This window comes from Sceloporus occidentalis, unplaced genomic scaffold, assembly GCF_023333645.1.
Source record: "Sceloporus occidentalis isolate IW3139 unplaced genomic scaffold, rSceOcc1.0.p SCAF_9, whole genome shotgun sequence".
Taxonomy (NCBI): Eukaryota; Metazoa; Chordata; class Lepidosauria; order Squamata; family Phrynosomatidae; genus Sceloporus; species Sceloporus occidentalis.
The window spans coordinates 42,292,077-42,305,139 of record NW_028316989.1 but is presented as its reverse complement, the minus strand read 5'-3'; the positions used below and the strand labels follow the sequence as shown (position 1 = coordinate 42,305,139).

At 41.8% G+C, this 13,063-nt stretch overlaps 1 long non-coding RNA gene across 1 annotated transcript in view; it reads left to right on the top strand.

The window, feature by feature from the left end:
* Nucleotides 1-13,063, top strand: part of LOC149307406 (uncharacterized) — an 89,880-nt gene that overhangs the window by 49,657 nt on the left and 27,160 nt on the right. The window contains exon 4 of the long non-coding RNA XR_016282381.1: nt 2,566-2,940. This is a non-coding gene — a long non-coding RNA (uncharacterized LOC149307406). The remainder of the gene's footprint in view (nt 1-2,565; nt 2,941-13,063) is intronic.

The window sequence follows — 13,063 nt, the reverse complement described above, 5'->3', positions numbered from 1 at the left end:
TGACTCAATCTGGTGCTTTGTAGAGATCTGTTTATGCAATCACTGGGCTTCAAAAGTAACTTTTTCAGGCAGCAATAACTGGAGCTTTTAATCTAACATGACCACTGGTCCCCCCGATATATGTCTAGGGGATTCTGGGAGTTTAGTCTTCCCAAATTCTGCAAATTGACAGAAATAACTTGATCTTTTCAGGTACCAAATCAGGTTGCACTGTTGTTCATGGCCTGAGTTGGAGATGGTCTCAGATTTATTCTCCATTTAAAGTAGGAGAGGACAGCGTGACCCTATTTGTTGCCCCAAAAGGTTCCTTTCACCCATAAAAACAGCAAAGCGTGTCTTTAAAAGAACAATTCTTAACACACTTCCTATGCACCCTTGTAATAGTGGGTTCACATTCTGGAAGCACTGCTTTCTTGTAAATAGTTAATGTGAGGAGTATGTGCCTTGTTTCAAAGAGGGAAAATGCTCTTCAAAGATAGGTGTTCTTTTAAAAAAATGGACTAGTACTGGGGGCAATGAGTATAGCTTCTTGTGAGTTTAGGAGAGGTAGTATAGTCCCCTTAATGCCCAGAGATTGCCCTCCAAAGGCTCTCAGATAGCTGGTTTCTTCCTGAGATCTTAGTATATCCACAGGTTGCAGTAGAAGCTTCAGATGTTCATGAAAGGATGGAGCAGAAAGATGTCATGATCTGATCCATTGAGGCCATGACTTTTCTCCTCCGTCCAGCACTGTTAGGATGCGGGTTGAAAACATGGGTTTGACAATTGTGGGTGGACAGACCTAAGACTTAATGGTACCCGTTTCATTTTTAGAGCCCCAAGATCCATTTGTTAAAGGCAGGTATAAAATTGTTGCTGGTAGGCAGAAGGCGGAGTCAGTTAAATACTATACCTGTATATATAGTCTGTCTGTAGTATATTAAAATACAAACCTATCTTTGAGTTACCATAAATCAGAGATTCTAATAAAACTCTCAAAATGTCAAGAGTATCGCACCGCCTCTTCTGAATTTGGGTCAAATTCGGTAGTTAGGCTGATTTTATCGCATGGCCTTTCCTGTCAAAACGGCTTCCCGTTGTCTCCAGGGCTGAATTCAGGCCCCATAAGTTCTTTGATGGCCATTTTTTCCAAATGGGAAGCTTCTGATTTGGAAAAAATGGCCATTGAAGTGATTTATGGGGCCCAAATTCAGCCTTGGAGGCAACGGGAAGCTCTTCTAACAGAAAAGACTGTGCAACAAAATCAGCCTAACTTCCAAATTGGAGCCAAATTTGGAAGAGGTAAGTCAGACACCGGAGGCAGTGCTTGTCAGACCAGTTGATTCTCATATTCTATAGGTGATGGGTAATGATGCTAAGAGAAGTAAATAGCATAGTCTTCCATGACTTGGTGCCCTCCATTATGTGTTACACTGCTGTTGTTCCTCCATCATCAGAACCAGCATGGCAACAGTTGGAGGGCACCAGGTTGAGGAAGGTAAGATAGTCCAAAAGAAGCCATGACAGATCTATAGACCCCTGTTTTAATTTTACTCGTGGTTGTTAAAACTACTGGAAGCCCAGAAATCTGTCGTCTGTTACTGTAAATCACTCTGAGGTTTATTGTGTTATACTAGAATGATGAATGATAATATCAGCATATTTTCCAGACCACTCAGAAGCTGAGTCACTGGCTCACTTTCAAAAGTTTTAACTTGTACACTACTGGCTTTACTGCTCCTCTTCATTGCAGTAGTTTGAATTGGCTTTGTGATCCAGGAAGTTCAAGAGTGGTAGGTAAGATACCTGAATCCGAATGAATCCAGGAAGGCAGGTAGCAAAGGTTAATTCGCACACAATTAGTGAGTTGCAAATGGCTAGAAACAAGTGCCAATTATCCCGGTAGCAGATGTGTTCACACTTCAGCTTATAGGTGGTGGCAGACTTGCCGTCTCAAGGGTGGGACCAAGTGCTGATTTATTCAAGGATGAACAAGATGTTGGCCTTGTTCTGGCCAAGGCGCATATTTGGGCGATGACCAAAGGGAAACCAACCTGGAATGAAGCAGGGCATAAAGGCCAGCTCTCCAAGTGATAGAGAGGAGGTCTCAAATCAAACAGAATTGGAGAGGTCAGCATTTGGGAATGCTCCTGGAGCTAACCTGAAATTTCTCTATCAAATAACTGAGGCTGAGAACTTCTATTGGCAGTCAGGGACTGTGGACAGTCAAAATTGATTTCTGTATCTGTTCTTTAACCGGGTAGGGCCCTTTTTTCATGTTACTTCCACATTGCCATAATGTAGATATTCCAGAGAGTCATGTAAAGGCGAAGGAAAATGACCCCGTGTTTGCTGCCCTTGTATACAACTGGCGAGGTGTTTTGGCTCTGCCAGCTGGTCTTGGCTGCACCTAGGCCCTCAAAGCTGAGTCCCATGCACTGTGTACAGTGCAAGAGACTACCATGACCTATCCGTTCCCAGGGATTATCTCTGTGTTTTTTTGTCTTCCTGCATGTAACCATGGCATTATGCCCATGCACCGTACTATGTGAGTAATGACGCTCTGCCTTATTGTCTCCCGCACAGAGGCTGTGCGACATTCTGCTGCCGAGATAAGAAACTCCCAATTCGGCATGAGCAGCAACAGCAACGAAGATGGAGGGCCACGGAGGGCATCTTGGGTTTAATTCCCTTGCCCTAGTTGTTCCTCCGTGTACTCCTCTCCCCTCCTTCAAAGCCACCGGTGCCATGTGGTGCCCTCAAAGAACAAGCACGGAAGGTGGAGGCACTGTGTGTGAGGGAAACTGAAACTGAGAGAGAGAGAAAGAGAGAGTGACAGAAGGGCATCCTTTCCCTGGCAAGACCCTCTCTGCTACTCCAGGCCACCCTGCTTCCTCGATGCCAGGAAGCCATTTTGATGAAGCCAAACGCCGTTTTGTAAGATGGCCGCATTGACATGAGGTAGGTTGCACAGCTGCTGAATCGTTCCCATGCCACCTCCTCCAAGTCTGCCCTCGCCTCCCATTTTGATCTCGCTAATTAATTACCCATGAAAGCAGAACAATAGGCCAAGCTGGCACACCCGAGCTCTGTCTGTGGCACCACCTCCTTCAGGCAGAAAATCCATGCCCGTTCCATGCTGTGATTGGAACTAACCTACCCTGCTTACCCTTCCTTGTGTGTATGTATGTGTTCGCATATATCTGCTATCCATTTTGAGATCCAAATTGGGGACTAGAGAGAAAGAGAGCGAGCGAGTAGGGGGAGGAGTTGGTAGGTATGATGGAGTGGGAAAGAAAGAAAGAAAGAAAGAAAGAAAGACTCGTATTTGCCTGCATGCAGAAATAAATAAATAAACCCTTAATGATATTCAAATGAAGGAGGACAGTGGGAGTGACACACCCACTACATCCATCAGGGACTTGATACACAGACCTTACAGTCTTCAGCAGGATAAACTAGCATTACTGTTACTACAGAGTGCTTTCTTTTCATTTTGGAGGGGAGAAGCTGAAATATTTATCACTCTCCTCCGCCAATTATACACATAACTAATACACACAATCTCAATATTAAATTATCATACATGCTAAATTATTCACAGAACAGTATGAATAATACACAAATCCACCTGTTCCTTTGTTTAGGCTTTCATCACTGCCTTGTCTACTAACATTTATGTTTATATAGCTTGTCACCTTCAGTCCGCCTTTCAGCATATGAAAGACTTAAGGCGGCCAGGTACTAAAGAAATACTCCTGTAGAGGACCATCAAATCAGAACAATAGTACGAAATGCAGTGTGAATTAAAATCTCATGCTGCTTCAAATGCTTTTCCATTTCATTTTTTTTTAAAGCAAGGATCGGTATTAAAAGATATGCAATGGATAAATTTCTTTTTCCCAAAGAGGGTGAATTCTGATACTCCCTTGATACCAAAGGACATTTTACACTATTTATTCATTGGTATGTTTTTATCACAGTTATTCTGGAAAAGACACAAGCGAGAAGCCCATTCCCTTTCTGACTATATTGAAGTATACCGTATATGCCAGTAAATCTAATTTAGGGGAATTATGGCTTTATGATGAATGTTGTGTTTCCACCATTTTTTCAGTTTCCTTCTACTGTATATGTGTCTATTCAAACTAACTGAGTGGAGTGTGTAGGGGTCTTACTCCTTAGTGATTGGGAATAGTAGGGTACCCATAAAAAAGCTTTGGTGCATATAAAATGAAATGTCTAGCTTGTAGCTGCTTCTTGGATTCATTTTCTTTTCCCAGAATGCCCCCATGCTAACTTGAGTTTAGATTTTAGAGCATTGAGCAAATTGTCATTTCATATCACCGGTTCCCCTTTCTAGCCATACCTATGACAGCAGCCATTTTGTGAGATGGCAACCCTCCCCGTGGCAGCCATTTTGCAATAGTGCCCGTAACATCTCAAAATGCCCACCAGTCCAAAAGGGTTTCGGGACCCCAAAGGTGTAGAACTGTAACCTCAAAAATATTGCACAGATCCGTCTGTCTTAAGGTGGAGGGCGGGATATAGTCTTAGATAGGTCTTCATTTTATAAGGGTATTTTTTGTTATTTTATAGCAATATTTTTTCTTTTAGCTTTCCTTAAATAGAGGCTGAAGTGCTAGGGCACATGTTCTTGTTGGGCATTTCTGAGCATTCCTCAGCCATAGAAGAAAGCCCTGCATTAAATTCTGCTCTGGTAGTATTATGAACTTTGCTAGCTTGGCAGAATATTTAAGAAGCCCAAATAAAAGGTAAACATTGCATGGCTTAAATGGTTGACTTCATTTTGAGTGTCCAGCATGTCGACACATGGGATGCCCACTCTATATTAATGAGGGAACTATGACATTCCTAGGAGTATTCCTCCCCCTCTCTATTAATTGCTTCAATTATTTCAAAGGTTTATGCTGGTGATCGAACCTGGGGCATTGTGCATATCAGAAAATAAAGTGAGCTGTGGCTGATTCTGAGAATGCATGCCCTCTTTCCCCTGGTGCAAGGGCATACAGTATTTAGGAATTGAAATCAGGTCCTCTTTCATCCAAAGGGAAAGTATGCAATTATTCTTGGGGGTGGGTAGATGGGTTGGTCAGAAGTTCTCAGATTTCTGTTTATGGCCTCCAGAATTCAAAATTCTTGGCTGCAGAAATGGAAAATGCCAGTCCTGGAAGCCTTGAGGAACAGTGACTTTTCCAAGACACAGGCCTGCAAAGGGAGCTCATAGAAAAGTCAGAGGTGGACTTTCATCCATTTCTGGGCAGCTGATGTGACCTTAATAGGGATTGGTACGAAAATCCACAAAATCAGCCCATCCTAGTATTAGACTGACAAGTTGGGTACAATTCTAACCAAAACTGTTGTCAAGCTCTTGATTTGTTACACAGTCCTGGCCAAATCAACTCAAAAGTGTTCCTGCCTATCCAAATGGGATGTACTTCCAAGTAATCATATGCCACCTTTTAAAATCATTAAAACGTTTGAGCCTCCCTTTAACTGTTTCACCTCTTTTTCCAATAGCACACACAGATGATGTTGCCCATTGTCCCTTCTTCTTCTTCTTCTTTGTCTTGAATGTACTGTAGAGTGAAGTGTAGACAAGGTGTAGAAAGGAAGGAAAGAAATAGAAAGGAAATAGGTGGGGAGATTTAAGGCACATGAAACAGCTGCTTTGGGTTCTATATTGGGAGAAAGGCAGGATATAAATCAAAGGACAGAAATGCCCCTTAGTGAAACCAAGATCAGGATTCTTCACAGGTGTCCAGATTTTTCCTTAAGTGTGCGTAGTATGTTGTTCTGTTTTGGAGACCTAACATTGAAATGCCTGTTTCCTGTTCATTCTATCATGTCAATGATAGAAATTGAATTTTCCAACTTTCCTTCCATCTATCATATAATCAGGATGAGATTCACTTCCAGTAGTGCTTGAAGGGCCAACACATGATTTTTAAACATAAGCCAGAAGAATCAGAACTGGAAGTTACTGTGTACAAATTTCTGGTTACTCACAATTTATTTCTGCAAAAACTGAGGAATAACTACGTTCCTTTATGTTTGTAATGCAAAGAAGGATAATGTCACTCCTTCCATGGTATAACTTTACTTGCTGTTAATTATTTTTATATTTACCAGGGATGTGGCCCCTGAATCTCTGCCAAGCTTCTTCTTCATTTCACAGAGAATCTGCTAAACTCTACTGAACTCTAATTTTCAGTTTCAGTTTTATATCCAGTGTGATACAGTCAGCCCTCCATATCCATAGATGCCACATCCACAGACTCAACCATCCACAGTTTGAAAACATTTTTTTAAACCCCCAAAAGCAAACTGTGATTTTATATAAGGGACACCATTTCACTATGCCATGGTATTTAATGGGACTTGAGCGTCCATGGATTTTGGTATCCACAGAGTTTCTGGAACCAAACCCCAGCAGATGCCAAGGGTCCACTGTACAGTCAGCCCTCTGTATCCATGTATTTTTTATCCACAAATTCAAGCATCCATGGCTTGAAAAAATCATATATATATATATATATATATATATATATATTCTAAAAATCAAACCTTGATTTTGCCATTTTATAGAAGGGACACCATTTTACTGTGCCATTGCATTTAATGGCACTAGTCTGCATCCACAGATGTTGGTATCCAAAGGGGGGGTCCTGGAACCAAACTCCAGTGGATACCAAGGGCCCACCATATTTGTTCTGTGATCTGCTGGAGACCTTGGGCTATGGGTTGGCTATATTAATACAGTAAATAAATATAATACAAATTGTGGTTTTTTAAAATGCATTTAAATATGTCCCTGATAGTTTTAAATAGACCTGGCAGGGTGACGGGGTTGGTAATTGGTTCTAATGGCTACAATAATTTCACATTGCTCTTACGTGACTTCTTACCAATTCATCTGCGTTTGTGGTGATGCACTCCAGCACTGTATAAATCTCTTGCAGTCTCTCTCAAACCAACCCCAACCCCCTGCAACCCCGTCTCTAATTTTCTGTCCATCTCTGCCCTCCCATCTGTTTCTTGAGGTGTGCCGTGGCCTGAAATTCATGTTAACAGTGTTTTCAGTGGCAGCCGAGGGGGATGGGTGGGGAGTGGGGAATTTGTCTGGCCAGTATTGTAGTAAACATGCCAATGGGGGAGGCTTTGTGCTGGCAGCTCGGAGTGACCAGATGGTGGTTCAGCTTTTTGAAATCCTTGTCTCGGGAATCCTCCCCCTCGTGAAAATTGCCAAACTCCTCGGTGCGATGAGTCTTCATGATCCTGCCTAATCTCTCTTGGATTGGATAAAAATATACGCTTCCAAGCAGAAACTGATGCAGCCTCCCTTGTGCCCAAACCTGAAACACAAGGGCTCAGCTCTATAAGTCAGGCAGGGGTTGTGGATAGAAATTCAATTGTTGCAGCATAGTGCTTGCACATAAGGGAGACACACTACTTGGGAACGTGTAGCGAATAGACTGGGAAAATGCAGGATGTCAATGGAAGTCAGCTAGCAGACTGGTTTCAGGGGAAGGGGTTCCAACTCTCTCATCTACCTTGCAAGGTTGTTGTGAGAACAAAATAAGGGATAACTGTCCTGAGCTTCTTGGGGAGAAAAAAGTGTAATGTTAGAACTGACAGAGAGGTGTAATGTGCAAATATGAAATCTGGAGCAATTACTCTTTGTGCATTTGAAAATTCAAGGTTAACAAAATGTCTGTGGATTTTTGGAATACTGCATTAGAATTTCCAAAGAGGCACTGATATCGGTCTGTTGTAGCAAGAAGAAAGACTTATGGTATTTTTACAGTGAAAATAATGGCATACATTTCATGCACTTGTCCAGCCATCTCCCATCTGGTGCCCTTCAAATGTGTCAGGCCACAATTCCTGGTTTAAGCATCCAGCATGACCAATGGCCTTGTTGGCTGGGGTTGATGGGAATTGTACATCATGTTGGGGCAAGCTAGACTGGGATCCCCATCATCAATGAACATTAAGAACTACCCTAATTCGATAGGCAGAATGCAGAGGAGGCAAAACATAAGCAGTGAGGTTAAAGTGAAATGAAATGAGACACTGATACATACATGTTGTCTTTCTATCTATTGCTGCTTGAGTTTCTCTTTGCCAAGCATGTGAGTCTGGAGTTTCTGCATTTTATGATAAGGTTGTGACAAATTCCTAACTGCAAATAAAAAGGAAATAATAAGTTTAATTTCTGCCTTTCCCTCTTGGTGTGATTTGTGTTTGCCAGACTGAACCTGCATTTCTTCATGGTCTCTGAGATGGTGGTGTATAGTGGTTTGATGTGCATTCATATGCATGCTTCTCTAGGAGCTGCCACCATTTAACTCAAGGAGCCTTGCTTAGGATTTCACTATAAGAGTATGAATGTAATAATTCCATATGCAAGCCTCCATATCAGCCCCAGGCAAAGCCTCAGTCATGTTTACAACAGTCCTGCAAGGTAGAACGGGTCGTAGAGATATGTGTCTACATATGCAGAGGTTTCCTTAAGGCCACTTAATGAGCTTTCTGGCTAAGGTGACATTTGGAATTGGTAGAGCTTGCACTTTTGGTTGCTATGCTACAGCAATCTCTGTGGATTAAAATGTTGCGGGTGGGTTTTTATTTTATTTTATTAATGGATGTGGGAAAGATTCAGGATTTATTTGTACCCAGCCACCCATCGTCTTTCAGAGAGGTTTCTCATAGGTAAGCAGTGGGCATGTTTCTTAGATTCCTATTTAAAAACGAAGAAGAGGGCCTTCAGTGCTGAAGCATGTGAACTAAAGGCACTATTCTCTTTCCTTTTTAAAATACTGTCAGGGTGCATCATGCTTTACAAAGCACAATAAGCCAAAGACTATTCTTCCCCTAAAGTGCATATGATCCAAATTGTGGCGAAAAACTTAGCAGGTCTTGGGGACGATTTTTGGCCTTGGCTTCCACCAAAGGCTGCATGAAATTCCAAAAAATAGAGAGTGCAGGTGGAGTTTTGGGGGTGGAAAGCCAACAACCCACACCAGGTATTTTATGCTTACTCCTGTAAGCATCCAGGAAAGAAAACTGTTATTGATTGATTGATTGATTGATTGATTGTAAGGGGGGGGGAAGCAGTTGGAAGTTGGCTGTATGCCCCTTAGGCCGCATTTCGTCCATCCTGATCTAAACAGAAAGGAAATAGACAAAGAAAACAAAGGTAAATAGCAGCAACAGGAGTGGTTGAAATTTTCATTTGGTTAATTCTTAGCTAAGAAGTTGGCAATGAGTATGTATATCTGGAGGGTGGGATGGGATTTGAGATAAAAACAATATGGACAAAATGCAGCCTAATGAATTTGGAAGAAAGAAAGACCGATATGCAGAGCGCCTTGACTTCTTAACTCTTAAAAGTCTGGTTTTGAATTCCATGTTTGTGGTTGTGTGTCAGGGTTGCCACCTATGCTTTTCTGAGTCTCTCCATTTTTATTAGCTACGTGGCAGGCAGGGACAATCCGTGGTTGTCTGTACTGGAGAATAGATGTATCTCTTGGATTTGTGTAGTGCAGACGGTTGACTGTTTCGTTTGGCTGGTTTTTGATAAATTTGCAAATTTCTTCAGAAATTTTGAGGGAAGCTGGTTAAAAGCAAAACAGACAAGACTTGTCCAGCTCTCTCCAGCCAGTGCAGTTATGCCTTTAAGCCCAATTGGAGATGCAGACTATGTTCTGTGGGACCATAATGTGTCTCTTTAAAAGAAGGACATCTGGCTTCCCTAGGTCAGGGCTTACCATGGCTTTGTCTGCCTAACTAAGAAGGTGAAAGTGAACTAAATTGGACAATATTCTGTTCCCGCGCAGCTAGGCGAGAGCACGGGCTGGCTTCTTGCCAACAGCAGCTTTCACAGCCTTTTGTTGTCTGATGTTTCTAGCGCATGCCTGGCAATCCATTATTTAGGATTTAGGTTACAGGCGCTGTGTGTGTGTGTGCGTGCGTTGTGTTTTCTTGTTTTCATTTTTTTCCCGTTTAAAGGCGAAAGGGGTTTTTTTTTTTGTGCTTTGGAATAGTGCCGACATGGATTTTCTTGGGGTGCTCCGGTGCATGCTCAGGGACATGCTGCGGCTGACCATGCATATGACAAGGGTGGAATGAGAGGTCTGAGCGCAAAGGCTTAGGCACGTGTGGAAGGACCTACATCAGAGAGGTGCCAAGATACAAATGGCTGGAGATGAGCATGGTCATCTCTTGCACTAGCCTTTGCCAAGCAGCCAAATCTGTTGGTAGTGTGTGTCTTAATGCACCAGCCCTAACTTGCATAGCCAACTAGTGGAAGCTTATAGTGAATCAAAAACAGCTTTGGAGAGAGCTGTATGCAGCCTATGAGATTGTAAAGAAACGATTCATGGAGGGAAGGTCTGTCAACATTCTATGTTCACTGTCTCAGTTGAATTACTCAAAGAGGATTTAACCCGTGGCTTCTCAGGCTTCCCTTTTCTTGCTGCTGGCGACATATTTCTGTCAGGAACTCACAGAGAAACCCTCAAAGATTTCTAAAAGTGTCAGGAGTGATCTGTAGTTAAACAGGAAGAGAGCAGCATGCAGTTAGGGAAAGCAAGATGACTTGATGGCAAGAAAGCAAGAGATCTGATGATTGGCGATCTGATGACAAGAGACCTGCCAGAAATAACTCCTTTTGAATGTGTATTTGGGGGCAAGTATATGGTGAATGCATTGTTTGTATTCCACACCTACAGAAAAGACCAGATCAAGGGAGGACTGTGTAACAGGCTGGCTAAAACTCTTGTTTTTGAGAAACCCATCTTGACATGGGTTCGATGGTCATGAGAAGTTCTGCCTTTTCTTTATCCTCTAGCATTTCATCATCTTCCTTACACAGCACCTCTCCACTTCCTTGTTCTTCCTTTTGCTGTGGGCCTCTTAAATCTTAGCTCAGTTGAAAGTTCTTTAGACATCCATCCTAGTTTCTTTAGACACCTCCCATTCTTCCTCCTCATTTGAATTGTTCAAAATTATGCCTTCAATATTTCACTTTTAAGGAACTTCCATCTATCATGAACTCCCTTCTCATTTAGTATTCCTGACCATGGGATCACCCACAGTATTTCTCTAGGTTTGCAGAAATCAACTGTCTTAAAGTCTTGAATGCATGACTGACTATGCTTGGCTTCCCCTTTCGGCTGTATAACAAGGTTTTGAAAGATAGCCTGGATGGCTGTATGTTGGGAGTGCCTAGATTGTGTGCCCCAACAGGGCTACTCACATCCTCTGGCAAGAACACAAACATACCACAGCTGTTGCATATGACAGCAGCAAGTCCCACACAATTCATATTCAGTAGTCCTAAGTAGGCACTGAAATAGAATCATAGTATCATAGAACTGGAAGAGACCACAAGGGCCATCCAGTCCAACTCTCCTGCCATGCAGGAATTCACAGGGGATTATCAGACGGGGGATGAAATGTCCTTGTCCCATCCTTTTCCCATTCTCATAGCACGATTGTGAGAAGATTTTCATACAATGCCACACTTATCCAGACAACATCACATCCAGAAACCACGATTGACCGCGATCGCACAAAAGACTTTCAAATGAGGTCACACAGATCCCGTCACTGTCCCATCGTTGAAGCAGCATTGCCCAGCATTTTGCATTAACAGGAGTTCGCGTTAATGCAATGCCGCTTCAATGATGGGATAATAGCGCTGTGATCTGAAAGCCTTTTGCAGTCAAAGGCGAGATAAGGATGGCCATATTTTGATTGATCAAGCTGGATGTTTGCTGGGATTTTTGCAAAGTGACCTGACATTAGCTGAATCAAATGAAAACAAGTATTTATTTTATGTGAAGTGTTTATCCCCTTCTCTTTGACATAAAAGGTTCCCAGAGCAGCTTATAAATAGTTAAAACGAAAGTACAAGAAAACAGTACTTTTATGTTCTTCGAGTAAAAGTTCATACCCTGAAATTTCTTAAACGCAGAGGCTACATCTGAACTATGTCTTAATTTTTGAAAGAGCATGAAGCCCATGTTGATGAATTTAACACTGCACCGGATTACAGGAATGCTAGTAAACAAGGAGAATAGATTGTGGAGGCCTGAAGATGGCTTACTCACTACTCTGGCTTATCTGCGAGGAAGCCTCTTACAAAAGAATTAACCATTTATCTGCTCCGAGACAGGAAAAATTTGCAACAAACTTGAAGATGAAGACGCAGATTTCTTTTCTTATTCTGTCTGCTTAGTCTTTTTGTCTGGTGACTAGATAATATGGGGATCTACTGCAAAAAAAAAAAAAAAAAAAAAAAAAAAAAAAAAAAAAAAAAAGAAGAAGAAGAAGAAGAAGAAGAAGAAGAAAAGAAACTGAAAGAGAAGTCATAGTAGATTAAATACTAATTTGTTATTTTGGTATCTGCAGATACCGCTAACAGTGCCTGCTAAATAATGGTGGATGTAATCTGTTTATTATTTGCGTGAACATTTAATTAGGTTAGACAGGATCTGTAAATATGGTAAATATGGTTTTGTACTATGTACACGTAAACACGTGCGTACACTCCCACCTATTCATGCTGCGGCACATATATTTAGTGGGATGTGTATGCTGGCATGTCCATCATCGTTTTCAGATGCTTCCATTCCACACCTCCCTTTTGTAGACATAGACTTTGTTTGCTTGCTTTCTCCCCCCTAACTACCTGAATCTGCTGAAAATTGATCTCTGTATTTAATAATCAAAAGAAAATACTCAGACACTGTTTTATGTTGTGAACCCTGAATGATTCCCTAATGATTATATTTTCCAGCTGCTTTCGAGGGAACACAGTGATATAAATTATAATGGATTCCAGAAAGAGATCAGTATTAGAATATAGGAAGCTGCTTTGTACCATGCCAGGGTATATGTCAATATTGCACAATGTTGTCCATTCTGACTAATAGCGGCTCTCCTGGATCTTAGACAAAGATCTGTCACATCATCTTGTACCTGATGCTTTTAATTGGAGGGTCCAGGGATTGAACTGGGCACTTCTGTATGCCAAGCATTTGCTTTACCACTG